The following is a 12,713-nucleotide window of genomic DNA, read 5'->3' as shown; positions in this document are numbered from 1 at the left end:
AGAAAATTCCTTTCTTGTTTCATTTAGTCTTGAATGGGCAGGACAGTGTTAAGTGTGATAGAAAAAAGAACACTGAATTTGATGCCTGAAGATCTGTGCTCATATCGGAACTCCATCATGTATTCTATTTCTGACTCTCTGCTAGGAACAGAGGTTTAAATTTAGGCACACAAAATGATGACAATAATAACTTCCCTCACACACCTTCCTTTATCTGTCCAAACCACTGCCCTAAGCCACCATCATCATGGTGTTATTTTTGGATTTGAGGCACTGATTCAGAAAAGGACAAATCAGAGCCAAAGTGTCCACAACTTCTAAATTATTCATTTATTCTCTCAATTTATTTATTCATCCCTTTCTCTGAGGCAGTTTGGAAGGCCTGTCTCTTAATCTAGGATAGAGATCATCATCAAACAAATTGTCAGTGCTAAACACCTATTGAGTCACTTACTGCTCACAACCACCTGGATAAGGAGGTTTTATTATCACAATTTTACAGACGAGAAAAGTAGGATAAAAGAAGTCCTTGACCATCCAATTGTTAAATGACAGAGCAGGGAGTTGGGGCCAATTTTGCTTATTCTATCTAGTATTTATTGATTTAACAATTAATATATTTTTCAAGAATATCACTCAAACATTGCATTTAAATACCACTGAAACAGACTTAAAATTACAAAAGAAACCTTTTGTACAACATGAATCAAGGCATGCAATAAATGTAAACATTGATTAGTATTCTCTAACTGACAATATCACAAACATTTCTCTAAAGTCAGTGATAGGAAGTAAATCATATTTCTTGCCTCCCCATTTCAAAAAATTAATAAAAACTATATTACATTTTTGTAATAAGTAAAATAAGCTTTTATTTTTCAGATTACATAAGGAGATGTTTCTGTGTAGTTTTAAAAATCCTTCTTTCTTTCTTCAATTCTCCCCAAAGCAATCACAGAGGCACCCCAACCAATTTATGTAAAAGCCCTCTAATTCTTCCACAAGAAATGTAGGCGTGTGCCTTAATACCAGCAGAGGGAGTGGAGATCTAAGAAGACATTTTTCGATGGAATATAAGGAAACATTTTAAAAGGAAATAATGATTTTCTTACCCAGCACATCAATTGCAAAAATCATGATTTTAATGCATAAATTCTAACATAAACATCTTATCTTCTCTTTCCATCTTCAGTTGAATGCATCAAAATTTATATCTAGAAAGTTTATAATGATAAATGTGAGGGGAAAAAATTAGTATCACTACTTTCCAAAGAACATTTGATATGTTCCAACCCTGGGCTTCTCTGATGGTTTCTACAGCGCCACGTGTTAAGAAGGAAGGCTTTAATCTGTAAAGATGAATTTCAACCTCAAAACCCCCACTGGTTTTAATGGGAGTTACACAGCTAACATGTCACAACAGACTCTGGAAAGGTACCCCTGAGTGTCCAATTAGTTTAAGTGCTTTTCCTATTCACTGTCGCTCAACTGATCACAGTGGATTTATTTGGCAATAACATTCCTCTGACATGAACTTCCGGAGGAATTGCTCCATAATTCAACCCTAGTTAATGCTGCCTTAAAAATTAAGTGTTTCCGTAAGTTTTAAATAGATAACAGTACTTTCTAACAACTACATTCTTGGATACAAGTTTATTACTTAGACAGGATTTTAAAAAATCTGGTAAGAAAGATTTTTCCTTTTCTAGCTAAAATTAAAAAAAAAAAAAAAAAGGTTAAGCGAAAACATCCAGTCATAGGTCCCAGAAAAAAGTCCCCAACCAGGAATTATTTTCTAATATTGCCTCAAAAAAATGTAAAACACTCAGTTCAATATTCATCTCTTTTTTAAAGAAAAAAAGAGTATTGTTTTTAGTATTATTAGTAAGCATTTCTCCTTCTTCCCTAATGTGTTTTTCTAGGATTATTATGTGCTCCAAGGCCTCAAGTTTATAATGTCAATGCTAATTTCATGATTATTATAAGAGGCATTAATCCAGTTCCCCAAGTATGCCCTCCAGTGGGCACAGACCTATAGCTCTAGGTTTATCCATGCTTCACATCAAATCCCCTACTGCTAAGCTGCTACCTATTTTTTTGTAATAATGAAAATACAAATGAATGGAATCTTTTCATTCTATTTAAAATAAGAGAGATAGTGTCTATTAAAAATAACAGGAGAAAATGCTGTTTGCTTTTCTTTTTGTTCTTCTCAAGGTCATCAGGATTTATGAGCAGTATAGATGATGGACCATACAAACAAGCTAGAGTGAGGCACAGACCTGGTATTCATAGAAGATAATATAAAGCTAACATGCATCTGTCTGGTTGAAAGACAGTCAATAATTTAGCAGAATTTATAGATATGTGTGCTAACTCAAGTCTACAGCTAAAACTACTTTCTGCCACTTCAACCAAGTAGGCAGATGTTATTTCCATATAATCCAAATGAAACCAAGGACTATGTCACTCTTCCTTCCAATTAGTTTCTTATGTTACTAAAATAAACAAAAACAGGCATTGAGCATCTACTTGTTTTACAGAGTTGCAAGAGGTCTTGAATTTTTATTCCTGGAGACAAAGAGGAGTTGATATGAGCATAATAAATACAACTACTTCTATAAAAATCAACTGATATTATATCTCCATGCAGTTGAAACTTTAAAATATTCTGGATAATTCCCATCTCTTTATGATTTTTGGAAATATTTTTCTTGTTTTCATTATTAATAACAGAGAGAGTCTAAGAAGTTCAAATATACTCTTTATTTCTGTTTTTAAAGAAGAAAAGTAAAACAAAAATGACTATCAGATGAGTAGTCTGATGACTTTAAAGCTTAATAGCTTCAGCATGATACAAAATTCAGTATTTTAAAATGAACTGTCCACCTACATACTTGGCAAGTTGCCAAAGTCTAAACTACCACAATGGCAAATTTACAGAGGGTCAGGAAAATACAATTTTAATCTTATAAATATCAAAGCTACCTAGAAGGAATATTCATTTTCATTTGAAGTATGATTTGTCTGATTTTAATTAAATTCAAAAGTAAAGTCAAATTACTAAATTTACTTGGAAAGACACTTTGAGCTCTGTAACTTGAATTTTTCTCCAAGCCTCTAAAGATGAACCAAGTGAAGTTTCAGTAATTGAGCATTTACTACATGCCAGGAATTGCACATAAACGATATAAAGGTAGGTACTGTCAATTTCTTTTTATAAATGAGGAAACTGAGACAGAAAGAGATTAAGAAACTTGCCCAAGTTTCAAAAATTCTAAGTGACAGAGCTGAGATTCAAACACCAGGCATCAGATTCCAGAGTCTGTGCTTGGAACCTGTGCTATACTTGCCTTCTATGACCCTGCTGTCCTCTGTGGCCATTTGTCTTTATCCCAGGCATCTGCATTACTCCCTGAGCATTGACAGATAACTATAATGTAGTAGTTATCTATCAAGAGTATTCGTGTGGGAAAAAGAGACACAATTCCTTTAACAAATAAATTACAAGGGAGAAAGAAAAGGAGATAGAAGTGGAATTTATAATTAAAAGATTTAACCAATAAAGCAACCATTGCAATGTAAGGAGTTTATTGCCATCCTTATGAAAACAAGTAAGCTCAATAGTGTTTCTGCCTGCTTTTGTTTTGAACTTCCTGTAACTTTGTGGAAAAAAAATAAAAATAAAGACAAGTTTCTCAAATAATATTTGGCACTAATATTGTACCTGAAACTGTCTCCTTTGTCTGCACATTAATTTTAACTGCTACAGAGCATAGGAAATGGGAAATTCAGGTAAAAGTAGGAGAAGAAAATAGAGCCAGATCTCAGAAAGTATAAGGTGATATTGTGTGTGAGTATACACACACACATATATATATATAATAAAAACATATTATATAAAATACATAATATATATGAAACACATATATATTGACATTTCATAGAAAAAACAACGAAAGAGAGAGCTCTAGTGCTGTGAGGTTGAGAGAGCTATAATAGCACACCCTTTCTCCTGAAGCTAAGGAAAACTAAGTTTCCATAAAATGAGTAAAAGGATCATGGGTCTCATTCCAGAGATTAGACTGGGTCACTGAAGAAGGAAAGGAAATCAAATTTCTGTCAAGTTTATTAAAAACAATTTTTTTATTTCTAAAAAAAGAAAAGGAATAACACATTTAAGATACTCAAGGAAAGAAAATGTGAGCCAAGGATTTTATAAGCAGCTAAACTAACTTCCAAGTATTAACGCCAAGGAAAAACTGTTATCAACATACCAAAAGTCAAGAAATATTGTTCCCAGAGGAATCTACTGAAGAGCAAACTTCAGAAAACCATAATGAATGCAGAGACATTGATAAAAGGACTAGTCTTAAGATTATGAGTGCTAACCTCACAAAAAGAGAGAAAACACAACAGTATGCTCCTCCTGACAAAAGAAAACAATACCACTTATAAAGTGACCTTGTGCCCCCAAATCAAACTTTAATCTCACCCAGCCTCTAGATCCTACCAATAATTCAGAGGAATTACAGAGGACAGAGGAATATGTTAAGCTATGTAGCACAGGGGTGCAATCAGCAAAACCCAGAAAAAGAGACACAATTCCTTTAACAAATAAATTACAAGGGGGGAAAAAAAGGAGAGAGAAGTGGAATTTATAATTAAAAGAGATTTAACCAATAAAGCAACCATTGCAATGTAAGGACTTTATTGCTATCCTTATGAAAAAACTAAGCTCAAAAATGTTATGATATTCATGAGACAATGAGAAATTGGAACACTGAATGGAGAGCACATGATATGAAGCAATTCTTTTTAACCATTTTTACATGTGACATTGGTCAGGTAAATATATAAAAGAAGGGAAAATGGCTTATTCTTTAGATATTAAATTAAATCATTAACAGATCAAATGAATGCACTGATACAATGTCTAAGTCTTGCTCCAACACTAATTTGGATGGATATGGGTGTGAAAGCAGTGGGACAGTCATTGGGTGATGTCTGTTGGGTGGATGATGAGTGCTAGGTACCTATTTTTGTCTGTGTTAAAAATTCACCCTAATAAAAATTTAAATGGGAATGAAATAGAGGCTTTTTCAAACAAACAAAAGTTAGGAGAATTCATTACCTACAGGTCTGTGTTAAACTAAAAATAGAACTACCATACCACCCAGCAATCTCACTACTGGGCATGTACCCTGAGAAAACCGTAATTCAAAAAGAGTCATGTACCACAATGTTCATTGCAGCTCTGTTTACAACAGCCAGGACATGGAAGCAACCTAAGAGTCCATCGATAGATGAATAGATAAAGAAGATGTGGCACATATATACAATGGAATATTACTCCGCCATAAAAAGAAACGAAATTGAGTTATTTGTGGTGAGGTGGATGGACTTAGAGACTGTCATACTAACTGTGAAGTAAGTCAGAAAGAGAAAAACAAATAACGTGTGCTAACGCATATATATGGAATCTAAAAAAAGAAAAAAAGTGGTTCTGAAAAACCTAGGGGCAGGACAGGAATAAACACAGAGACATAGAGAATGGACTTGAGGACACGGGGAGGGGGAAGGGTAAGCTGGGACGAAGTGAGAGAGTGGCATGGACATATATACACTACCAAATGTTAAATAGATAGTGGGAAGCAGCCGCATAGCACAGGGAGATCAGCTCGGTGCTCTGTGTCCACCTAGAGGTGTGGGATAGGGAGGGTGGGAGGGAGGGAGATGCAAGAGGGAAGAGATGTGGGGATACATGTATATGTATAGCTGATTCACTTTGTTATAAAGCAGCAATTACACTCCAATAAAGATGTTAAAAAGAAAAAAACGAATATGGTAACAAGACTGAACTCAACCTGCTCCACAAGGGAAGAGATACAAATGCCAAGGAGAGCCCACCAACAAGAATGCCAACACAAGACACGGCCTGTGCACATCAAGCCCAACAACAGATTCTTTTCCCTTTTCACCCCTCACCCATACTAACCTTGACTGAGTGTAGAAAAGTGTGTTTTTATAATGAGAGCAAATAAAATTTCACCATATTTTTGGCATATTTCTATTTTTTTATGTCATGCAAATAATAATGTGTGAAAATTTAACGTAGAGATATATCTTAATACATTCCATTCAGGTAAATGTAATTAGATCTAGAAAATACCTTCTAGATAATTTAGCTTCTTTTGAGAACATGGATCAATAACAAAAAGAAACCATCAATCATGCTAAAAATTAACAGAATAACCTTGTTTCTGTGGGAACTTCAGAAGCTCTGCTTGTAACCACTTCTTAGAATTGGGTAGCCCTTAACAGGCTGACACAAATCACCTCAAAAGAGTCCTATAACAATCTTATCAAAAGGGGAGCGTTTTATTATTTCTAATTTTTCGTTAAGGGAAGGGAGGTTTTGAAACAGTAAGTAGCTTACTTAAGGGCAAATAGTTAGATACTACTGATTCAGAAAAGAAAACAGACGAAATAATTTAAATAAATTAAACAGAATTTGTTTTGATGCAGCATGCATCATTCATCTAAACGTTGTACACTCAGAATCACATATTTAATGTTTTTTGAATTTACTAATCTCTTGTATTGTCTTTAAAAATAACCAGCAAATAATATTGATTTCTCTCATTATAATTCACTTATGATGAAATTTGATACTTCTTTTTCAACTGAGAAATATGTAAATGAGAGTTTTGCCTACACATTTAATAAAATTGATTATTTGGGGTCAGTAATTTATAGGTCAGTGTCTTCAGACAATATTTTCTAAGGCTTTTTCCATTTCAATAACATTTTCATTTATTTAGAAAATTTTTGAAGTAATGTTAGGATTAGCTCCAGGAACTATGAAGTTTTAGAAAAATGGTCCTCTTCAATGTACATAAGACTTCACTCTTCGTTTTTATATCTTTTCTTCCACGGTTTTTACCCCTTTTTTTTTCTCTAGGCTACGTTCTTTATAGTTTCTTTTGCTCTACTACTGAAAAATATCCTCTTCTGCTTCATACATTCTGTTATCAAATCTGAGTACACAGTTTTTAATTTCAAATTTGTAGTTTTCATTTCTAGAAATTCTATTTATTTTTGCAAATTTGCAATGCCACTTAAAATTGCTTTCCTAATATGTCTATTTATTTGCAAGGTTTAAAAAATGTCTTTAAACATAATAAGTGTACTTGCTAAAATCTGCATCTGATACTATTGGTGTCTGAAATCTGTGCAAGTGAGTTCCATTTGTCCGTTGTTTTTCCTGGTTGTCAAATATAATTGCTTGTTTCCTTGTGTGCCTGATTTTCTGTGATATGTGCTGGTCATTGCTGTTGAAAAGTTGAAAAAATAATTGAGGCATAGATAAGCATCACTATTTCTCCAGAGGCATTTGCTTTAGTTGGCAGGTAGCTGGAGCACCACTTTAAACTACATTCATGGCCTGAAACGTCTTGTATAAACCTGGCAGTGCACATTTACTATAATTATGTTTGGGCTAGTGTTTGATTTACAAACTCTTAGGGATCAGTTTTTTTTTTTTTTTTATCTTTCTTTATTTCCTCTATTTTCCCAGCAACCAGACAATTTCTCCCGCACTCTAGTGGGAGTGTAAGTGAATGGGTGGGTTTATGTCTGTTTGACCCTTATGTCTTGAGGTCTCAGCTTAATTGATAGAGTCCCCATCTTTGGGGTCTCTACCCCCTTGTGCCCAAAGACAACAAAAATCACCATTCATTTTAACAGCTGTTTCTTCAGGAAAAGAAAACTAACAGAAGCCCACACAACAAAAGTGGATTGGAGTGCTACCTTAATTTTGGTGTCCTTGCTGTCTTCAGTATGTGACCTGGTGATTCCTCACTATTTGGACATGCCTCTGAAGCTGTTAAGACCGTTTTCATATTTCATCCAGCAGTTTTAGTTGCCCTCAGAGAGGAAGTTAGTCCAGCAACCTGGCCTACTCTTCCTAAATCAGGAATCTCTCAGCACTACGTGGTACAGTTCGTCATGACCTTCTCCTTGATACACATACTTTCTTCGATTTCTTCTGTGACTTTCCTGCTGCCTTCCCAGTCTAATTTGCTGGTTCCCCCTTGCGTGCCAAACTCAAATAATGGAACATCACAGGGCTCAGCTTTTGGAGCATCTTCCCCTTCTAGATTTACTCCTTTGGACCTCAATCTCTCCCATAGTATTAAACACCATCAGTATGTTAACAATGTGCTCATTTACATTTCCAGCCTGGACCTCCTCCCTGAACACCAGTCTTATATAAAACTTCCTCCTCGACATTTCCACTTGAGAGTCTAACAGATACCCCAATTTCAACATGTCCAAAATGGAACTCATAAATTCCTGGCTCACTAAACCTACTTACTCCGCTTCTCTTGAAGCAATTCAAGACTAAAAGATGTAAGGGGAGGTATTATTTTAATTTTTAGAAAAGATAAAGTGTAAATGCAAAGTAGTACAATGACTAGTACTCATCTAGAAGATTAATTCAGAAGGCATTTATAAACATGTAGAATATACCAGTTAGTAATTGATGTTGAATTTTCCAAGATGAGTAAGACAAGATTCCTGCTCTGATCCTCTCACATTCCATTCCCAGAAAGTGATGGAATGTAAGTTTCATACTTAGAAGTAGTTGTTTAGAGCACTCTGCTAAAAAAGATTCTGAGACTGTATGGCATCAGTGAGACAAAGCACTACAGTCAATTAGCACTATCTTTTACAGTCTGGAATTCTGGAATTCCTGAAATAGTCATCACATACTTACCATATAGTAATTACAAGGAGTATCATGGATAAGGTATGTACTGTGTGCCAGCCATCAAACACATAATTATTTCATTTAGCCTCAAAGCAATTTGAGAGGTGTATAATATTAATGCCCATTTTACAAAAAAGTAAATTGAGACTCAGAACAATTGAGTAATTTGTACCAGGTCACAGTAATTAATAGATGATGGAGTCAGAATGTGAAATCAGGTCAATCTGACTTTAAAACCTCTCCCCTTCACATGAAAAGATGATCAGCGTTGCTAATTATTACAGAAACGCAAATCAAGACTACGATGAGGTATCATCTCACACCAGTCAGACTGGCCATCATGAAAAAGTCTACAAATGATAAATGCTGGAGGGGATGTGGAGAAAAGGGAACCCTCCTACGCTGTTGGTGGGAATGTAAATTGGTGCAGCCACCATGGAGAACAGTATGGAGGTTCCTTAACTAAAACAGAGCTATCATATGATCCAGCAATCCCACTCCTGGGCATATATCTGGAGAGAACTCTAATTCGAAGAGATACCTGCACCCCAATGCTCACAGCAGCACTATTTACAATAGCCAAGACATGGAAGCAACCTAAATGTCCACTGACAGATGAACAGATAAAAAAGATGTGTTATCTTGATATAATCGAATATTACTCAGCCATTAAAAAAAAATGAAATAATGCCATTTGTAGCAACATGGATGGACCTAGAGATTATCATAATAAGTAAAGTAAGTCACACAAGAAAGACAAATATCATATGAAATCACTTATATGTGGAATCTAAAAAAAATGATACAAATGAACTTATTTACAAAACAGAAACAGACTCACAGGCATAGAAAACAAATTTATGGTTACCAAAGGAGAAAGAGAGTGGGGAGGGATAAATTAGGAGTTTGGTATTAGCAGATAGAAACTACTATATATAAAATAGATAAACAAGGTCCTACTGTATAGCACAGGGAACTATATTCAATATTTTATAATAAACTATAATGGAAAAGAATATATATATGAGCACACATATGTATAACTGAATCACTTTGCTGTACACCAGAAACTAACACAGCATTGTAAACCAACTATACTTCAATTAAAAAATAAATACGTAAATAACCTCTCCTCTTATCCTCTGTATGAAATTGTCTGACAATGAAGGGCATCTGAAAACTAAGAAAGGAGGTAAATGAATGTCTTAGAAGAGTATATGAAATGCTTTTACATCTTGATAAAAGAATTGTCATATGCATTATTTCTTAATGTCAGTGAGGGAAGAAAAGAAACAGTTTTAGTGGTACATTTCATGAGAATAACTACATTAACCCTTCTACCCAACACCTCTCTCTTATGGCCTTTAGAGGTATTGATTAAAATGTGGACACTTTTCCAGGGATAGGTCAACATTTTGGCAGCTTGCTTCCCACCCCTCCACCTCTGCACTCAAACACAAATAAGGGAAGGATGGAAGCAACATCTCTGTTAGCACTGGGAGGCTGTTCTGGGAGAGGGAAGACACCGATGAGCTCTGTGATGCTTGAACACCTTAACCAGGGTTGAATTCCTCTTTCTGTGGTTTCCCCCCCCTCTTCCTCCCACCAGCTGTCTACAACAGGAGGAAGTTAAACCCCAGAGAGGTAGCTCCTCCCTTGGGTGCATTTACAAAGGATGAAAAGGAAATGCTGTGACTTTTAAAATTTCTCTTCCAATGTGAGCAATCACTTTCTGTCTGCTTATGCTCCTGAGACGACTACAAGATTTCGCCCTGGTCCAACTCTCTAGTGAATTTCCACTGACAAATTTCTCATTATTAAAGGTCACCTATTTCACTTCGAAGCAACTTCCTATTATCTGAGCAAGTTATCGCACTTTTACTTTGGACATCACTGTTCTCTCCAAAACTACATGAGATTTAGGGACACAATGAACCCAAATGGCTTCTTTCTTCTCCCTAGTTGTATGTTGGAACGCAGCCAAAGAAGTGTCAACTTCAAATCCCAGAGCCCTTTAAAATTCTCGAATTAGGATGTGCTTTGTCATCATTCCCATGGATGTATGTTTTGGCTTCTAAGAAGCATGCAAGGCATGGTAACCATGTAGAACAAAAAGAATATTTTGCTACATATAAATGAGTATTTGAATGAGGGCAGTATCTATCCTACGCAGGAACAATAGCTTTCTCAGGTAGAAAATACTCCATTTTTCATACTATATATTTTAAGATATTATTCATACTAGTTTGTAAGACAGAATTAAAAAATATACTGCTAAAGGATGACATCGTTCTGTAGGATTTAGAAGCCACAAAGTAATTTTGCTACTTTTCTTTAACAGTTTGCCCTAGCCTGTGGTAACTCAGAATATTTGCAAGGTATTTTTGAGGATGTTTAGTACTGTCTAAGAAAGAAGAGCAAGAAATTTGTAGGTATAGATGAGTAAAGGTTTAAAAAAACAGTCTACTTTTATTTCATGGTAAAAACAAGTTCATCAAAAATGTTCAACCACATATTAAAGATAATAAAGCAAGAATTATCATATTCTAAGTCCCCATTTGATTTAATTCAATCTATGATCTTTCTGATACGGTTTTACTTATATAAATTTTTTTTAAGCACTGCTAAATAGCGTAGAGATGAAAAAAGTATTTGCTACTTTAAAATCTTGAAGAGTCAGACTATAGTTAATAGTTGTTATGTATTTACTATTTACAACTTCCTCTCTAAAAATACAGGTATTGCATTCCTTCTCTTAAAATGTAACCTTATACATCTGTTGTGCACACATCTGGACGCTTAGCCTAACTCATCATTTCCTTCTGTATGTCTCAAAACTGTCAGTTATTTCAGCCGAGATTCAGCCCTTGGGAGAACTGAAAAAGTTACATCCTTCTTTTGTCCAGGTTTTATAAACTCTCCTTTACCTTTTTCCCCAGGATATCAGTAAGTATAAAAATAAGCAGTCTGAATTCCTTCTGGCTCTGGAGAAAGGAGCACAGGAGGACGAGGGGCATATGCTCCATTAACATTTGCTTCTATAAAGAACAAAGCCTTCATCTGAAAGAACAGACATGGACCGTCCACACAGTTATAAAACAAGCACTTTTTGGGGGGCAAAGGAAATACAATTTGAATATAAGAAGGAGGGAGCTTGAGCACCAATGAAGAAGATTTGTACTTTCAAAAGATAAGGATCTCACACTTCATAATTTAAATTTTTCAATTCATCAAGGAAAAAAACATGTACTATATGACATAGCAAATAATTAAATACATTAATATTATTTCATGTCAAGATTTTCAGTGTAAGAGAATAGAAATGCAAATATGAAAAGTGAAGAGAAAAATGCTAGAGAGAGGCATGGACATATATACACTACCAAACGTCAAATAGATAGCTAGTGGGAAGCAGCCGCATAGCACAGGAAGATCAGCTTGGGGCTTTGTGACCACCTAGAGGGGTGGGATAGGGAGGGTGGAAGGGAGGCACAAGAGGGAAGACATATGGGGATATATGTATCTGTGTAACTGATTCACTTTGTTATAAAGCAGAAACTAACACACCATTGTAAAGCAATTACACTCCAATAAAGATGTTAAAAACAACAACAACAAACACAACTAAGCCCAAGCTCCTTGCCCAGAGATTCTAATTTAAGTGGTTCCATTTCTAGCCTAGGTATTAATATATTTTTTAAAGCTTCCAAGGTGATTCTAACGTGCAGCCACAAAGAGCATCACAAGTCCATCAGCTAACAAACACTGTGCTCTAGGCTTAAAAGGACAGCAATGTGAGTATAGTATTGATTGTATGAGAGAAAGAGGGTAAGCCTCTTTGTATCCTACTGCAGCTTAATTCTCATTTTCAATAAATTTTTTAACACTTTAACAATCAAATTACTAAATTTAAATTTTCTTTCCTACCAAATATTTG

General features: G+C 35.0%; 1 protein-coding gene across 1 annotated transcript in view; it reads right to left on the bottom strand.

The window, feature by feature from the left end:
• AGMO (alkylglycerol monooxygenase) overlaps window positions 1-12,713 on the bottom strand; it is a 331,081-nt gene that overhangs the window by 292,369 nt on the left and 25,999 nt on the right. The gene's annotated exons all lie outside the window — the stretch shown is intronic.

The sequence above is a fragment of the Phocoena phocoena genome, chromosome 9 (genome assembly GCF_963924675.1).
Source record: "Phocoena phocoena chromosome 9, mPhoPho1.1, whole genome shotgun sequence".
In the NCBI taxonomy this organism is placed as follows: domain Eukaryota; kingdom Metazoa; phylum Chordata; class Mammalia; order Artiodactyla; family Phocoenidae; genus Phocoena; species Phocoena phocoena.
This window is presented reverse-complemented; position numbering and strand designations above follow the sequence as displayed.